The sequence below is a fragment of the Pagrus major genome, chromosome 6 (assembly GCF_040436345.1).
Source record: "Pagrus major chromosome 6, Pma_NU_1.0".
Taxonomy (NCBI): domain Eukaryota; kingdom Metazoa; phylum Chordata; class Actinopteri; order Spariformes; family Sparidae; genus Pagrus; species Pagrus major.
The window spans coordinates 20486265-20505544 of record NC_133220.1 but is presented as its reverse complement, the minus strand read 5'-3'; the positions used below and the strand labels follow the sequence as shown (position 1 = coordinate 20505544).

Below are 19280 nucleotides of genomic sequence, written 5' to 3'. Positions count from 1 at the left end.
TAGTCCACAAAACATTCCTGGAGCTTCACAGCAAAACAGTGTCGCAGAATTCACCTAAACAACTGAAGTAGATGGGGACTTGTGATAATACGTAAAAACACCCAAAAAAACCAAAAACATAAAAAATGGCTCCATACAGCTCATCCGGCTTAGTCCAAGTCTCCAGAAGCCCCAATATCTGAAATTGGTTTGAAAAGACGTAATTTAAACCATTTTCTTCGTTAGCAAAAAGCGTTAGCTCACATTCCATAAGTGTTGAGGGTTTAAATAAGCGTCTTTTCAAAACAAATGGGGATTCCGGGCATCTGGTGACATGGATTACACGAGACGAGCTGCAAAAAGCCATTTAATGTTTCTTATTCAGTTGTTTTTCTACGCCTGCCGCAACGCTGTTTTGCTGTGAAGCTCCAGAAATGTTTTGTGGACTACAAAACTTTACCTGACTTTCCATCCGCATGAGGGAGAGTAGACAATGACTGAATTTTGCTTTTAATCAATCTTATTGTTTTCTCTTTGTTAGTCTGATCAATTACATGAAATGAGTTTAGAAAAGTCATTGTTCCTTTTATTGCTTCCTCGCTTCCTCACGTCATTTCGTTTCATACATTCCAGGAAACTGGGCATACATTTTTCCCAAATGAATTGAGACAGAAACTATTTCCACTAAAATGACTGTAAAATGAAGTAAAGAGTCCCTGAAGGCCATTATGAGAAAAAAAGACAGGCTCTCTGCCCACAACTCCTCAAGCCTCTCTTCAGGAGGTATGGTGAATGTGACCAATTACAAATGATTGTAATAACATAAAATGGAGCATCATGACAGAGTCCAACTGGAGGAAGTGCGTTAATTCTCAGCAGTGGATAGTTTAGCTGTTAAGAACGAGTGGTTTCCAGCAATCATTGCCACAGTCAGATCCTGCAGCATTTTGGGTGTGAAAGTGGAGGAGGTGACTGCAAATGTGTTAATGGCACTCTGTGATGACTGTGCGACAGTGGGCTTCTGTGGTAACGTGGTAATGGCTGCAGCTGAGGTCATTTAGTGGGTAAATGACTGGGGCAGGTTTTTGCTGCAGTCTGTTGGGACAGCGTGAGAATGATGATGCTGTTGATGGCGGTGAGGGAGAGGGATAGTGAAGATGTGTGTGTGTGTGCTTTACTACACCACAGATCACTGGCCTGCGTCACAAGTGATGTGTGAGATGACATCATTTACCTGCTATGAGGACTGTTCAAGACCCCTCATCTCCAGTTACCTCTGCAACGACATCCCAGCACTTACACACAGGGACATACATACTCATTTAGTCACCTATAATTATATACGGGCCGCATTAAAGAAAGAAAATCCTTACTGCTTGTCCTATCTTAACTAACAGAAAGTTTCAAAGATAGGAAAAATCTAATCTTCCGATTACAGAATAAATTCCTAAACTCATGGCTGTGTCCTATCCTATCTCAGACCTTGTATCTAAAGAAATCCAAAGCAGACAGTAATGGTGGCACTGCTAGGTGGCAAAACACTCAACTTGGTTGCCGAATTCATCCATAATGTACAAGTAAAGTGGGCTTTGAATTTTAGCTATGATGTGTGTCGGTGGAGGAGATGGTCCAGGAAATTTAAAGCTAACAGCAGGCTTACAACAGTGTTAGCTTTCCAACAGGCCAACATCAATGTTAACATGTCCAACAGTCTAACAAAGTGTTAGCTTCTCCAACAAGCTAACATCAGGCTTAGCTTCTTCAACAGTTGAGTAGCCTTTCATTCGCAATGTTTTGGTGTTCACATTGTTCCCTAAACAGACCTAACAACAGTGGTGCTGCTATTTTTGGCAGTTATTTTGAATTAAGGACAGGATCTATGCCATCCTAATTTAGGCTTCCTAACTGGCAAATTCTTCAGTTAGGAAGGTTCTGGTTCTGTAAAAGCTATTCTACATTAGGATTTATGACTTAAAATGTTTCTTTAATGAGGCCCCTGAACTATAACTACAAGTCACATTTCTTTCTCAGTTAATAACACTAGTCCACAGAGAACGCTCTTTAAACACAGTTTTTGTTGGAAACCCCTAAAACAGTTTACCCCTAGTGGCTTATTTGACTTATTATAGACAAAACTAGGACCTGATGATGGACTGGTAAATGATGGTTTTGCAGTGAGTGTACTTTGTGAATATGGCAGCATAAAGTTGAGTTAGTGATTCGGGGGATACAGAGTAACATAAAACCCACTCAAAATTGGATTGGAAATGTTGGCATAATGACTTGGCATCAAGCCCAGCTTGTATTATATCAGGGAATGCGGTTAGAGGTGCTGGCCAACACTACGGATGAGTAGAGCATTGGCAGCAGGTTGATATAACATTATTAAGCATGTTTGACATATATGAGATCCATCCAGGGTAACAGCACCAACACCAGCATGGATGTGTGTGAGAAAAGGCTCAGCCAATCCTCCGTTAATCCCTCTATCATTCGTTGCTCTCTTTCTGTCACCTTCTGGTGCCAAAGGAAACTAGACCCAGTGAGCCTTAGTGACAGAGGGTTTTATGGGAATCCTGAGGGTCCTGGGACCTGGGCCAGAGTAAGCCTCTGCCACAGGGGCAACTCATCTGTCCTTGTATGCACAAGCTAAGGGTCACTGCCAAGAACAAACCAAAAGAGAGGAGGAGGAAGGTCTGGACAGGTTGTGGTTAGTTGGTGCTTCACTGATATATTGGTTGGTCAATATTGGCCAATCACAGATATATCATATCGGCCTATATGTTGTCTGATGTGCACTTCTATAAAGATTTTTAAGAAAATTAAAATGCAGAAAGAGAGATTGAGAGAGGTTATTAACTGTTTCAGTTTGCAGTGTCGTCATGTTACACAACAAAGTTTATTGTTAAATTGTAACATATCTTTCCACATTTGAGGGACCACTGAAAAAAATATGTGCATATTTTGGCCGATGTATCGAAAAAGAATTCCCTAAGATCGGTAATGGCATCAGCTCCAAAAATCAAGTATCAGTCAGCTCCAGCTGTATTGTAAAAGGCTTAAATATCAGTTATTAAAGAAATTATTTACAAGGAACAAATAATGCATCCTTATATCAGACCCTCCCTTAAACACATCCTCAACTTATTAACTTCTGCCATGAAGAATGAAGAGTATCCTTTCCTCTAGCCAGCTCTATAGGAATGTATCTTCAGCCTCCAGAAGTTTCAGCCTGTCTGACTCAGTTTGTCCCATGGAATAATCCCGGGGGTTGCGTAACACTGACCCCAGAGCCCACCATCATGACTACCAGCGGTAAATCACAGAGATCAAGAATGGGATCAGACAAAAGGAGGACAGAAAGAACAATGAAGAGACAGGACAAAATGGAAGGGATGTAAAGCCGTTTGACTGGCAGGCAGCAAAGGGCATTTGGCTTTCTTCTCTGAGAACACAGACTGGGTGAGAACTCGATGGCAGCAGACGGAGGGCACTGCCAGAAAAGAGGACAGCTTACACTGTGAAAACAAATGTCAACACAAACTCCAAAATGAACGCAGTGTCCAATTGCCTTGTGATGTCAGGAACACGAAAGTGGCAGGGCTCGAGGAGACGAGTCAAGTGGGGAGTTAATTATGCCAGCAGGAGCTGCACTGGTATGATATAATGACATAATGAGAGGTCAGGAGATTTTATAACCTAATCCGTATTTCCCACCTATTCTCCCTGATGGGGCAGTCTTCAAAAAAATGTTCTGCCAGAAAAAGAGCTGGGAACTAGGGCAAGCCTCCCTGAGTGAAAGGTGAAGTATCAGATAAAGTTAGAAGCGGAAAAAATGAAAAGGAGCAACCCAGAAATCTTCCTTGCAACATGGAGGGAGGGATGGTGGAGGTAGCCTTCAGAGACAAAGCTAAAAACAGCCCGGCCTTTTTGTTGGAGAGAAAGAGAGGTAAATCACAGCCTGTGCCAGAGCATAAGAGGACACATTTGCTGTTAACGAGAACAGCTTAAATATAGCCAGAGAGGAATGGAGAGTTGAGACAGAACCCATACGAGTTTGCAATCACTTTGCTCCTTACATTTCTTATAACATTTTCCACCCTTGCCCCCATGTAAGATACCCAATGTCCCAAGTCAGTGAACACGCACATACCTATACACTGATGCAAATACTGTGGATGCAAGAAGCGATCTCCACAAGGACATTATATAATGTCTGCAAGGGTTTTCTAATCATCAGGGCAACGATCTGAAGGAAGTGGGGTGGGCGATCTGATGATTTAAGATTGTGATCGGTCATGAAGGCGTTCACAATCTACTTTTCAGGTATAAATGTCCTCTTACTTCTGTTTCCAAACTTTACATAAACTCACTGACAAACAGATCAATGCTATGTGAACGAACCAATAGAGTGATTTAGCCAAGTATATGGCTATGCCTTCGGGACAAATTACTTCACATGCAATGTAAGTTATAGCTCGCAACGAGAGAAATGAGGAGCTTGAGACGTGAGAGACCCATCTTTAATGCAATGATGTGTATTAATCATGAAAATCATATTAAGATTTAAAGGCTATTTCAAGACTAGCTGATGTATGCAGAGCTTTTCAAAACTTAGAAAACAGCAATTTAGTTTGTGGGTCATGATTGAGATAAAATTGATCATGACCTTATTTTTTTGTCAAATAATGTCTGCCCCTCAGAACAAGTATAAGAAAACAGTCAATGGGACACCTTGTCGCGTTATTTTTTCCACAGTAAAACACTGGCGTACTCCAACAGAAGTGCTTTGCGGACGGTCGAACACTAAAACTCCCTCCACCAACAACTTTCCGACATCCGAATTGGAGAAGCTGCATCTGACAATTTCTGTAACTTGTCATAACTGACAATCTGACATCAATGCAACCAAGGAGGTGAGAAAGCAAGCAGGGGTTAAACTCTCTCCTCTATTTCTCTCACATATTGACCAAATGAGTGCAACTCTATGAATGCCGTCCAGGAAAGACTTTCTGAAAATATAGTGTGACCATCTGGAACAGCGATCAACCCTTTTGGCCTTCTGACATGGTTGACATAGTTTTTTCGAGTGTACCCTAGTCTGAAGACAGAGGAGTCAGCAAAAGTTTCTGTTTTTACACATGCATACATATGTCTCCATCTCCTCTTTCCAATCGTTACGTCTGTGTCCCTTCCTCCTTCATTCTCTCCATGCCACACCTTCCCCCCAAAGAGCAAACTCAGACCCACAGAGGCCAGCAGGGCATTCCCTCTATGCTGTCTTATGCAAGATGGAGGTGAAAAGTGAGATGTCAGATGTCAGATATGCTGTCACCAGCCAAAGTCAACACCAAACTTCTCCTTACTTTCGACGACCTCGAATACACTTTGAGTGTTGCATTTATTCACTTAATCTATTAAATGCAAAAAAAAAAATGGTTTGAGTTTGCTAAAATCTGCATATCTATGAAGTGCTGATGCCTTTGCAGTTTTTTTTTTTTTTTGCTCACATGCATGGACAGCTCTTTCTAGCCGCCATTCATCTCCTGTGGTGAGCTGGTGTGTCAGCAGAGCCCAGCTGGAGCTCCAGCAAGGATCACCACGAGGAGCAAACGTAAGCACAAGCATAGGGTCAGCAACACTGTTGACAAGAGCTGCACATAGATCTTTTGCTTACATAAGATTCAGGGAAACTGATCCTTGTCTGCACAGTAGAGCAGAAAGCTCCCAGCAAACACACTGAGGGAGCCATTGATTCTTTACAGAATTACAGGCTTGAGAAAGAACAGCGAGGACAGAGCTCTTGCAGAGGATGAGTAATATCTATTCTCTGTACAATGGAGGCTGAAAGATTCTTTGAATGGGATAATTATGTATAAGATTATGAAAGGCTGTCTAATGCTGAAATACTTGAAGATAATGATAATGAACTGTCCGAGATTAAAAGACAAAAACTATAATGGTAAACCCGTTGTATTCTTAAGAGTCCATTAGATTTCCACCTGTGATGTACTGGGTTTGAATTGAATCTGGGACCTCTGTCACATGTCGTCTCCCTCCTTCTCTCTTTAACAACGGGACGTGGGTTCAGGGACCTGCTGCCACAGGAAGGGTCTTTTGTGTCTTGGTATGTAAAACTAATTTCTTCTGTGCCGGCATACACTTCGAGGGACATCATGGCTAAATTTGTGATTCTGAGGGATATAATCTAAAACATTATCATATAGACATATGTCTTTTAGTTAATAAAAATTTGTTCAAAGTTTACACATGAAAGCTAGCCTATTCAATTAATATTTTCTTAACTCTTTAGGGTCAGCAGAAATAATTGTTTTACTCTCAGGGCTGTAATTACAATATAATTCACCCACATCACCCTCTATATTAATACTCAATACTATACTGAACCCCCCAATATTTTGATACAAAACTTATCTTAAATTAATAAATAAATAAAAAGTTCATCACATGTGCAAGTGATTTTTTTTTTATATTTCAGAATGACAAGAAATATGTTTTCAAATTTAGAATCTTCTCTGGGCCAGACCGCAAAAACATTAAGGCAGATTTGGCCCCTGCGAATGTTGACTCCATGGCTATAGCCTTGGTCACTCTGGCATGCAGTATGACGATCTTCAGACTAAACAGCTCATGCAGCTGTGGACAACTTGGGGAAATTACACAATCTTTCTTTACACAATTTAAATCAGACAAGTGGAAAAAAAAGAATAAAGGTATATACTAATTAGTGAAGATGACTTCTAATACTGTTTTCAACACTGCTCTACTTTAGCAAGAGCCTCAACTAGAAGTCACTGTGACCATGAACGACGGATTCTGTTCCTGAATATATGTTTACATGCAAAATCTCTTTATGGACTCCAACAATGATAATGCTCATTTGCAGTTTTTTGCAGTATTTTCTCCATCAATTAACAATGTACAGATTTTGCAAATCAGAAATTTCAGCAGATTTCTGAGCTATGTTGCTTACAGCTGTCCATGTGACGTGAATAGCTAAAACCATGTTTACATCAAACTTAAAAATCACAGCTGGGTACATACAGCAGAAAGGCTTCTCAGACTGCTACAGTAGCTGTAGTGCTGCAGGTGTTACATGATAGTGTGTGTCGGGACTCCGCAGGGCCTGAGCGCTTCACTTATTCATCCGAAACCTCTTCACCTTGAAGCAGGGATGTGGTAATCTAACACCAGGCAACCTCTGATGTGTGATGGCTCAATGGATCCACCAGGCCACTCAACACCGCAGAGCACCTCATACGATCAATGAGCCGTGTACTACTACTGTCTGTAAGCGAGAGAAAGATGGAATGAGTTCAGAGAGATAATAATACCGGCCCAATAGACTTGTTTTGAGGTTCCCAAGAGAAACGGTAAGAATAGAGTGAAATGATCTCATCTCACTCTGACCTCAGTTATGTTTCAACACGTGCGACAGACGAGAGGACCTTGAGGGTGTGACAATTACCCTGATAACTGGGGCATTGCTGATGTCAATTAGTGATCTCAGCAGAGGGTAGTCATTTTAAAAGAAAATGGATCAAGATCTAGCCCTCAGTCAAAATCCTAATAGAAGAAATTGGCGCAGGAAATTTAAAGGCGGGAGTTTATGTTTTGCCAACTTGAAAACGGAAGCACAAAATCAAACAATGTTCACAGAGCAGCTGAGATACTGCAAAATATTGAACCTGGAGTTTCTAAATATACAATTGCAAACTTGTAGAGTCTATTTCCTGTTGCTCTTTTAACAGATATCTGTGAATGGGGCAAAGATTTTGGTGTCGGAAGTGTTCTGGTTTCTAGTTTTAGAAGAGTACTTCAATTGACCAATCGCGTTTGAGTGGGCTTTGGTTTCATGCAGGTAAACACTCCATTTGAAGAGCAAAACCCAGCTGCCACCAGATGTCAGTAGGACATTGGACTCTGGCGTTGGACAGACGTTAAGTTTTAGTTAGAAAAAAAATCTGCGTTTTCACACAGTGCGGACGTTGATATTATGATGTTTGGCAGGAGCTGGGTTTTTGTCACCATACCACACAACTAATGACTGTATTCTAAGTCACACTGACGTTGGCATGAGACGTTTGGCATACGTTTACCTTTGGTTACTTCACAAGGCAATTAAAATCAGCTGAAAATTCATACAAACTGGTTTCTTGTGAAACGATCTGGTCATCCACGTCTCTCAACGTTGCTAATCAGACTGTAAGCAATGACTGGCGCACGCTAGAAGAAGTCTTGACCCAGATATCCTCTGGCTACCTTGAAATACCCGAAACATTGGTCGTTGGACCCGGAGGCTAAATCGTCATCAGACCATAGCCGATGGTTTTTTTCAGATTGATGTTTAATCAGAAGATGCATTACCATCTACGACTGCAGCTCTCTGAGCTCTCAGCCAACTCTCCCTGGCTGAAGAACCTATCTGATGTGTGTAAACAGCGGGCAGGGCCGGTGAATATATGACATTAGGTCTACATAAACACACACAGGGCGGAGGATGATTGGTAGGCTTGCAAAGACGTGGTTGCTTTACCTGGTGTTTATGAAACCTCATATCAGCTGAGCTGACAGTCCAACCGCACTTAATGTCACCAGTGACTCCCTGCTGACCGCAGGTGTTTAACAGATGACACCCCGTCTCGATGAATCCCTGAAACATCAGAGTTGGAGTATCATTGAGCTTCGGCTGGACCAGCATCCCTATCATCAGAGGACTTACAGGAATCATCAACCGTTTATCTATGTTTTGTCAAATAATACGCAGCACCGTGAGGGCTTTGAAAATCATTTTCTTTTCGCTGGAGTCAGTGCTGAGTAAGACTCAGCCAACACCCTTGTTGTGCACTCTTGATCTGAGCACAGTTTCGTCATGGACAGTTTGATCCAGGGGTCACAGTGACGGTAACCCCCCCAACATATTGCAGCAGCCCCTCATGCAAGCACCTCTTTTACAGGTCATTCCCAGGCTATAAATAAAGACTCTCCAGCCCAATGGTCAATGGGAATTCTTAGCCCCATTTAGAAGGCCTAGTACTGCAAGTCCTTCTCAGTAGAGTCTGTACCACTGTGGCATGTCCCTCAATGGATTATATTACAACTGCTGTCCATCAGCAACTGGAAAAATAAGAAAGCAGAGACATGCCGATAAATATTTTCTACCAAAGCACATCTCTGTTTCTGTAGTCTTATTTCATGACACACTGACAGTGGATCAGCTGCTAGATTTCAAACCAAATTTCCAGGCATCTTCCCAGCTTTCCAGAGGTGTTACATGTCGCTCCATATTACAAGGACATTTATCATTCTTAAAATGAATCCATGTCTAGACCAAAAAAATGCAAAGGTTTGGACATACTGTCTACAAACAGCTCCAGAGTCCTTTGATTTAAGTGGTCTTCAGTCAGTCTGTTGATTAAGATTATTAATCCAAAGTTTAGCTTGTACAACGTATATCCTGATAACACTGGGGGAAATTGGAGCTAATATTTTATACTTTGTGCTTTATGCTGAGATGACAACAGGAGAATAGGTGCTGCTGCTCTACTCCAAACAAACCTTTACTACACCTTTCACTTCATTGTTTGTTGCTGACAGGAAACATTTGATCTAATCTGTGATAGCGTTCCTGAATGCTCTGAACTTCCTGCTGTTTTCCACATCAATTACATTCTTGGGCACCTTTCCAAAGGCACAGGTCTAACACTGAGGTGATGGAAAGAACAGCACTCTTTTGAAAACCTGACTGAAACTGGTTAATTCAAGGGAAATGAAAGGGAAAGCAGAATGAGAGGATAAACTTGATTTAGATTGTTTTGCCCTGATGTACTGTTCTGCATACAGACAACAGATTCCTCTTTCATTTTTGTGTCTGTCTGGATGAATATAACAGAAGAAAATGGTTGGAAGAACACCAAGCACTCCCATGCCACCCCCATGTCTTCTCATCCACTGCATATATGTGAAAGAAACAAGTCTTTTAACAATGGACCAACTGTACCCATTGTCAGCTTTCACAGCCCTGAAGAACCTGATAATATTGGCTCAAGTGCTTTTGGTTTGTAAAATAAAACAAATGGATTCTTCCATAGTGTGAAAGAAGATTTGGGTCACAATCAAATGGTTAAGTAACAATGAACTTATGAAAGATTTGGCACCATTTCATATCAGAGAAAAGTGCATCAAACTAAATTGCAACTAAACTCATGAAGCTAGGTATTATATTTGAGGGTCAAACTCAACCTGTTGCTGATATTTTGCATACAATGTAGTGGCCATAATAAATCAAACTGTACTGGCTTATAAAGTGTGAAATGTTTAACATACATTTTGGATTGTTAGAGTACATCATGCACAACGCATACTTGGTAGAGAGAACATACAGATTAGGTGAGAGTAGGTTGGTTTTAAACTGTTGAACCAAAGAAAGACAAATCGCTAATAATCACATGCTCCTAGCCTGGATCGATAACCCCATTCAGCAGGCCTTCAGTGTTACCTTTCTTTTGTTCATTCATGTGATTTTCCATGTGAGATATTAACGTTCCTAATGACTTATTTCCCTGACGTTTAAACAAAAGTATAAACTTAGACTACACTCGACTCGTCTTAAAGTGAGGAAACACTCAGAAAACAGTCAAAATTTAGCGCAATCTTTTCTCTATTTGTCCGTAAAAATACCGGAGCCATTTGAAACCATTAACCACATTATTCTATCACCAAATTGTATTTTAAATGTTGCTGAAATGTGTGGTACTTTGAGCTGTGCATTTTGTCATTTCCTCACAAAACATGACAACTATTCACTAAATAAAAGTGATCAAATACCATTTATTAAAGCCAATGTTCAGCATGACAAAAAAAACTAGTATTAGTAACAAATGCTTACATTACAGCAACATTTGACATTAGAGAGGACATTTCAGTGCAAAACACATCAATATGTAGTTTTAATTGTGTACATTAGTAAATAATAAGTTTAACTGACTAGTATTTCTGGTGCCGACTAGCAAGGGTGGGAGCATTTAATCAGCTGGTCAACTAATCGCACACAATCTCAAATTGTATCATGGCACAGTAGCTGATTGTAAGCCGACTGGGACAGGTAGGACTGAAACAGGTGGGACTGAAACAGGTAGACCTGCCTTATTCTCTCCTGACATCAGCGAACCACACTGGTCTTTGTGTATTTGGAACCAGGCCTGTAACTAATAGAGGGACCACAGTCTGCACTCAATGACAACACGTTTGAAAGCAACAATATCTGTCTCTGGTTCTTTTTGTGCGCCTGTCTCTCACTTTCCCTGACTTCAGTTCATGAATTACTCTGAGGGCGCCAGTCATCCTGTTTCCTACCAGAGTTCAATGACCATGTGTGACTTCTTTAGACGAGCACACTGAAGGCAACTGAAGACTGCAGAAGTGTGAGCTGAGGTCTGAAAAGAGGAAGTGCACTGGGGAGTGGGCTGGGTAAATACAGGAAGTGGGGCAAGTTTGAGTATCTATACGGCAAAACAAAGCACTCATCCTGTTCTTTGTGGGAAATGCTGACGTACAAACTCAATGTAACTGCTGAGTCTAGGACATCTGAGTCGTCTCATGTCTTAATCATAACACTGGGCAGATGGAAGACTCAAACAAGAGAACACGAGAGGCCTTCTGACCAGCAAAGCGGCAAATTGTTGCAGAGGGAAAAGCACAGGTATTCAGTATTCAGTTTAGGTGTTGCATTTCCACAGCCTGGTATTGTTTTGCATGCTGGCTCATGCTTGTTGGAACTACATACTGAGAAACTAAGGGAGCAGTCACACATGAACTTGCAAATGTAGGTGAATGACCGTCGCCTATCGAGGTGAAATTTGCATTAAAGTTCAGCAGAGTTGAACTCCACGGGGAGCTAGGACGCAAATTTGCTGACGTGCTTCTTTAATTTCAAGCAAATGTGACCATACACACGTGTGGCTGAGCCATCAGTAATATAATGAGTTGCTTTACTTGCTACGACAAGTCAAAATGGCTGTTGTCACTCATTCACTGCTGCCAATAAACACTCTGTAATGAAAGTAAATTTAGATTACAGACACTGACAGGCACAAGACTGACATCTATAAAATGTGCAGCATTGTCTTGTGGATTATGTAATAGTTGTTTTGGTGTTTTGTAGGTAGAGATTTTGGTCACAGTCTCCATGTTGTTCAGGCATACATTTAAAGAAAAAACTAAACTATTTAAGCTTTATAAGACAATAGATTATTAAGTCCTACAAATGATACAAGATCACAAATCATTATCTTATCACTTTACACACCCGCACACACACCCACACACACACACACATACAAAAACATTAACACATAGTTGTTTCAAAATCTCTGCCTGACCAAAGAGTGACAAAGTCATGTGAAACAGGTGAGTTGTATCTGAATCATAAATCCTGCCAAACTGACAAGACGACTACTAAATCCAGACTAATTCCAGGTAATGCAGTTACCAGACCACATGACTTTATCCCCAAATGTCAGTGCAACAGTCAAATAATTATAAGTTACAATACCGCAGAACATGCTTTTTTTTTTTTACATGTTGCTTGACTGTGAAAGAACATCATGTTTTAGGAAAACTGCCAGACTTTCGCAACCACTGCCTTGTACCATGTGGTCGCCGTCTGTTACATAATAACACTACAGTTACACTTATGGATTATACTTTGACAACTCACAAAAATGTTCTCGAATATCTAGTCCTTCAACTTTGTCTGTATTCCCTTTCTTTACATCGGCACATTTCTTTTCACAGCATACTACTAACATGTTTCCTGATACATAATAATTGTGCTTTTTATCTTTTGAGGAAAACCCCTGCGTATAGTGTTAAATATAGACAAACAGATGTACGTAAATAACTTCTGCTTATCAAAGGCAAGTTCAAACACATACTCTCCTGTCTGCTTCAAGAACGCACCGACACACACACAAAATTAACATATCACGTGTCGTATTCAGAGTTCAACGGGTTCAGTCTTTACTGGGAAAGGTGTGAGTATAAATAAACTTAGGAGTGGCATTTTAACATGTGAACTGTCACAGGCAAAGAAACAGTAATAAAATGCCAAAAGAGGAGTGAAGACGAATGTACAGAGATAGATCAAATTTACTGTACAAAAGTCAATTTGTCTGTACAGAGGTCAAAATACACAGACACACGTGGTGGAAGAGCACGTCCTCTGCAGTGTTTAGGTTGTGATTAAAGTTGGGAAAGTTGGAAAAATTACTTTGTTTCTTTGATGAGTTTGCAAGATTTATACGACTTATAAAACCACAACAAAGCCATGGTGTAAAATCAAAACTTGTGTAAAGCAGTAATGAGAGAGCAAGAGAACTGCTGTAGAGAGAGTACCGTGGTGATTAGAGAGAGGTACTGAGTGTCAGAGCAGTGTCAGGTTGCTGCTGACCAGGAATGCGTCATTAGAAGTATGTGTGAATTGAGGGATATGATAGCAAGTTAAATAATACACAATCTGATCTTGGCTTTTGTATAGCAATTTGAGCTCTGTATACAATTACACACACACTTTCACACACCTGGAGACAACCACAACTATTTTCATATAAATCCATTTCGAACCAGAAACTGCTCCAACAGTGGAAAAAGGCTACTACATTTCAATTTTAAGATTCATAAACATGTTGCTACTTATCCAAAAGGTTTCCCTGGTAGTAGCGAGTGGTGGTGAATTCCCAGCGTTTAACCTGTGTGAGTTATTTATCCCATGACGTCACACAGGAGTCAGGGAGATCACATGGTAGTCGTGTGAGACACACATTTGTGTAAACCTGCTGGGATGAGGGCGCCTTTAAACCGACAAGTTGATGGCACAACAAAGCAAGAGGCTGCGTTGGTGTTGGGCAAGTCACTGCAGAGCAGAAGACGAAATATAAATCAGGGCGTCCCATTTAAAGGGTTATCAAATATTATGACACAGCAGGTTTATCGTCTTTTAACGTGGGATTGTACAGTTCTGGAAAGTTATCACAGGAGAAGCAATTTTTTACTAGATAAATGGTTAATTATCACCATGCAACAAGATATTATACCTGGTGTGTGCAAGTACACCCAATTTGAGTGATGTTTTAAACATTACTCCACTACGCCTTGAAGTATGAGGTTACAATGTAGAGCAAAAAAACAAGCCAGGATCAACTGTCTAGTTGCACTGGGGCTGAGTGATATTGCCTTAAAATAACACTTCATCATGATACACAAAATATATATCGATATTTTGAAATCTCTTCCAAAGGACTTCATAAATGCTACGACTACATGTAAAATCCAATATTATTATATTTTAAAACCAAGAAAAGACAAAACATTTTCCATATCATGATACAACAATATCCAAAATCTAAGATGATATCTACTCTCGTATCATGATAACAATATAATATCTATATATTAGTGTATATATAGTTGCACTATTCTACTTTTGCCACAGATCTCTGTGACAACACACCCAGTTCTCCCAGTGCATTGTTCTCAACAAACTGAGAAACTCCAGTGTGGGTGTAGAAAAATGCCTGAAGATGCTGAAAATCCAGTGATATCCCAAGGGTTACACACCACATCAGTCAGTGGTGGCCTAAGGTATAGAGAAGCGAGTTTGTGGCCAGAGGGTCGGTGATACAATCTCCTGGACAGACAGTTAGGGAAAGTTAAAACCCCTCCCTCATTACCACCTTCAGTGGGGCTGAAGCTCAGTGGCCAGTAGATCAGACTGTGGTTATACTGAACGGCTTCCAGGTGTGATGTCTAACTGTGCTGATCTTGGAAAAGAGAGCACTGCACTCAGTGATACTCCCTTCAACAAAGGTTTCAAAATGTGGTCCAATAGGAGTAATCTGGATAATATAAAGATATTATCATATCATGCCACAGTCCCCTCTTGAAGTTCAAACATATGACGTTCAATACAGGTTTTCAATTCTACACATATTTAACATAGCTCCAAGCACTAGACTTACTCAAACAACGGATACACAGATAGCTTGGAATAACAGTAAACAGTAAATTAAATAGTCAAGTAAATCCAATTGTAAAATTTCACAGTCAGAAGGTGTTGTTGGATAAAAAATATTATGCAGCTTTGGCTGTCCATTCAACCGTATTAAAAGCATGTCAGTCCCCATAAAATATCATATTTAGCTTTAAGCAACAGCTGTATTTGCCTTTTGATACCAATGATCTGTTTAAACTTCCTATGAACTGCAGACTTGGTTGTTTTTCATCTTTAATGAAGAGCTGCAGTGTTACGATTTATTGGACAACATCGCCCCCTGGTGACAGTCCATTGCAACTGGTTTCCTTTTAATTTCATGTGCACACCTGACTCCATGTTGGTATGTATACATGCTTACTTGTGATATCAGGCAAACTGTTACATACTGATCACTAGAAAAGATTAACGATAAACCCAAATATCTGACGGAGGAGTAGAATTAGTAGATGCATGAGGGACTTTTACATTACTTTAGCCAGTATTTCCTGCTTTATACTAAACATTTCAGAAGGCCACGCTGTAGTTTTTGTATTTAAAAAATGAATGCAAATCATACAAGTTTGTAAGTCCCAGTTCCCTGTGATGCAAATGAAACAATCACGATTTAAGAAACACCTTTGTGAAATTTAAAACTTCTAATCACTTGACAACAAATATACTTGCAACACCAATATAAAACGTTATGTTAAAATGTTAACAATACGGTAAAAGGACTTTAACTTTTTTATCTTCACTTGTTTATCTTCGATTCTCAAACTTTAGCTTACTACAACTGCTGCACGTACGGACTTTAAGCTAGGTAAAACTTAAAATATGGGGTTTTTATGTGTTATGCAACACTTTTCCATTGTCGTGTATGTTTCTGTAGGATTAATGTTTATTTCCTGTCGTATTAGATTATGTGGTAGAATGTTAAAATGTCATTTTAAACCAAAAGATTCGGTTTTTAGACATGTTAGTTGTGCTAATTAGCAATGTAGCATGGTCACCGTGTTTTCACAGAAACGTAAAAAGGATCCACCATCGCTGCCGAAACCCGGGATCGAACCAGGGACCTTTAGATCTTCAGTCTAACGCTCTCCCAACTGAGCTATTTCGGCGCATATGGGTCTCAGATGTTCAATCAGTCCATAATGATAAGTACAGATATATATGTATACTTACCAATTGCTCCAAAGCTGCGTCTCTATGGTAAAAACATGATTTCTCCCGATTGCTAACATTAGCAGAGCTAGCCGTGGTGGTACCTAATTTAGTGTTAGCTGTTAGCAAACGTTAGCTACACAGCTCTGGTCACAGATCCTCCTGAGCACAGCGGGGACAGGCCAAAAGTTTCTTGGCGTGAATTTTGAAGAAAAATAACGATATCGGTAATGCGATAAAGCAGCAAACGTCGCCTATGGAGGGTAAGCGTGGAGAAATACAACTCTTACCGTTTAGCTACAGTCGGTGTAGCTACAGTTTGGACACAAGATGGCGCCATTGGTGACCATAAAACGCTGGTTGACTTCATACGTTTTGATTCCTGGCTGACATACCAGGCTGTTAACTGTGGACTGTCCTCTGAAAATAACAATGGAGGAAAAAACATGATGAAATCGTATAAGGTTTGTTTGCAACTGAAATTCGTACTAAACTTTAATAGTCATTTTCTTTCTCTTTTATTTCCTGCTTCCCCTTTATCAGAGATATCTCAAGATAACTGTCTGTGCATACAAATGTTGTGGATATACGTTGAATTGATATGACATTTGCATTGTGTTATTGATTTCCATTTGTTTGAAAATGTAAATACACTTAAAACCTTGTTGTCCCATTATTTCCTTTAAATTAATGAAACACATGCATCATGTATAATGTTAGGTGAGGTGTATTTTAGATAATTCCACATTTCACTATACATAGATTGTTTTTTTTTTACACATCAGCTCCTGAGCATCAGATAACAATAAAATCTGTAAAATATTGGTCAAATCCTGGGCCTGTGTAGAACTGGGACCAGCAGTAAGTCATGTCAAAGCAGCGCCAGTCTATTGTTGTTTATTTCTATCCAATACTGGGCTCAGATGGTGGCCAAAACATTTGTCAAAGTCACTGCTGGTTGAATACTTTGCCATAAATCACAAAAGAGGAAACAAGGGGCTATAAATATTTGCTGGCTATTCTGACTTATGACTTGTGTGCTTTATGCCCAGGAGCAATATTGTAAGACTCTACCGGGCCATCAGTGGTAGAAAACAGTAAAGCCTACTAATCTTATCATTCTGCACTTAGTGTTTTTTTTTTCTTTTTTTCCGAAGGAGCTCTGCAGTGATGCAGTGCTGTCCCTTTATTAGTCATATGATGTCCCGATGCCAGCTTCTATCCCTCCCTACTCCTCTCTCTTTCCCCCCTAATCTTCCCTCCATATTGCCTTTCATTCTCTCTCCCTCTCTGTCTCTCTTCATCTCTCTCTCACGTTTTTGTTCCTCTGTCATTCCCCAAGGTGACTTTCCTTCTTTCACAGACACTGCAGCTGTTCCTCGCTTTGTTCTGGAGGGCCTGAGTGTGGATAAGAGATGAGAGAGATGCAGACCGGCGGAATAAAAGAAGGAGAACCGATGGAGGAAATGAGGGTGTGAAAGGGGAGGGGACTGATGAGATTATCAAGCAGGATGGAGGAATCTACAATGTTGATTCAATGCACAAATCAGTAAGGCAGCAAACACTTTCACACACACACCACACGCACAGACAGATTTGTTATGGTTACATCAAGAGACTGAGCTTTCTCGACAGATGCTTACCTGACTAACAAGTTTCATCTTCATTAGTACTGGTGATTAGCACAGTTGTCACATCACAGTGAGGCACGGTGAGGGTTCACTACAGTCAGCACTAAATACTGCAAGTATCTGGGACGGAGTTTCTAAATTTAGGGATCAGAGAAATGGGGAGCGGAAACAGGAGATGTAGAAAGAGAGGGACAGCTGGAAATAGGAGAGACAGATTCGGACAGTAAGGTCCAGAGGAAGCGGGAAAGAGGAATTCCCCAGTTTAGCTGAGCTTGATGAATCCAAGCAGCTCCCTGTTGCGACTTTAAAAATACAGCTGCATCTGTGATGGAAAAGAGCTCTTACTCACGATATAAGAGTCACACGTCACTCTTTCATTTACAGATTAGATTCCTGTGAATTCTTAAATAGTCTCAGAGAAACCACTGCAGAAAGTTTTAAGTCAGTAATTATTACATGTTGTAAAAATCTTTCAGGTTGTTAAATTGAAAAATCATTTCTTCTAATTCTACGTAATTTCTTTACGCTTCTTTCATTTGAGTTTTGCTGTCTCTAAAGTCATACAGTGAAGACACACACCTCCAAATTTCTCCTCTTTCCAATATTATAGCAGATAAAATGCATGTGCACAGACACGTATAAAATAGATTTTCCTGTATAATTCCCCAATACATAAAAATCAATATTTGAAAATCAACAACCAGTACATTGAACATGAAAGGTCTATGAACCGACACTGAGATAGATCAATTCTTAGATAGATCACCTTTTTAATACAGATTCTCTTCTGTTCTATAATAATAACACATAATATAAATCTTATACAATACTAATATTTCTCTATACACATGGTCATAAATGTACAGTACAGTGTACACACATACAGTATTAACACAAATACACTTATTTCTCTTTACAGCAACTTTCCAACTCGCTCACAATGGCTGATTTTCTGTCCGGCAGATGATTGTGACCAAAAGTAATTTTTTTTTTTTTTTTTTTTTTTTTTCACTTTTTGACTAAAACCCAAAACAAACACTTCAATATTTACATCCCTGAAAAATGTACATGAATACACAAGAATTATTGTCTTCTGTCTGGCTCACAATTAGTGTAAAAGGGGTGAGGATGAAGGAGTTAGCCCAAAGCCCAAGAAGTTCTCCAAGACTTGAGCCCATATAAAGTTTAAAGTGTACTCTATCTACCTACTGACATAAATCTTTACCTACTGCAACACCCAGAATACAACAGTTGATTGAGGGCTGGTTGGTTGTTTTATGTCCAGCACATTTGTAAATGAGACATGAAGCCCTGAGGAGAAAGAGAGACACAGATATAGTGTAGCATGTCCAGGACTCAGTCCAGAAGCTGGCAGAGGCCTGTCTGCCTCCGCAGCCACTCAAAGTGCTGTCCAAAAGCAGTGACTCTGCCCTCCAGAGCAACAAACAGCTAAA

At 40.1% G+C, this 19280-nt stretch overlaps 1 non-coding gene across 1 annotated transcript; it reads right to left on the bottom strand.

Annotated features, from left to right (window-relative positions):
* Positions 1-16079: 16079 nt before the first annotated feature.
* Positions 16080-16152, bottom strand: trnaf-gaa (transfer RNA phenylalanine (anticodon GAA)). The gene has a single exon. It is a non-coding gene; the product is annotated as a tRNA-Phe (tRNA).
* Positions 16153-19280: the final 3128 nt, after the last annotated feature.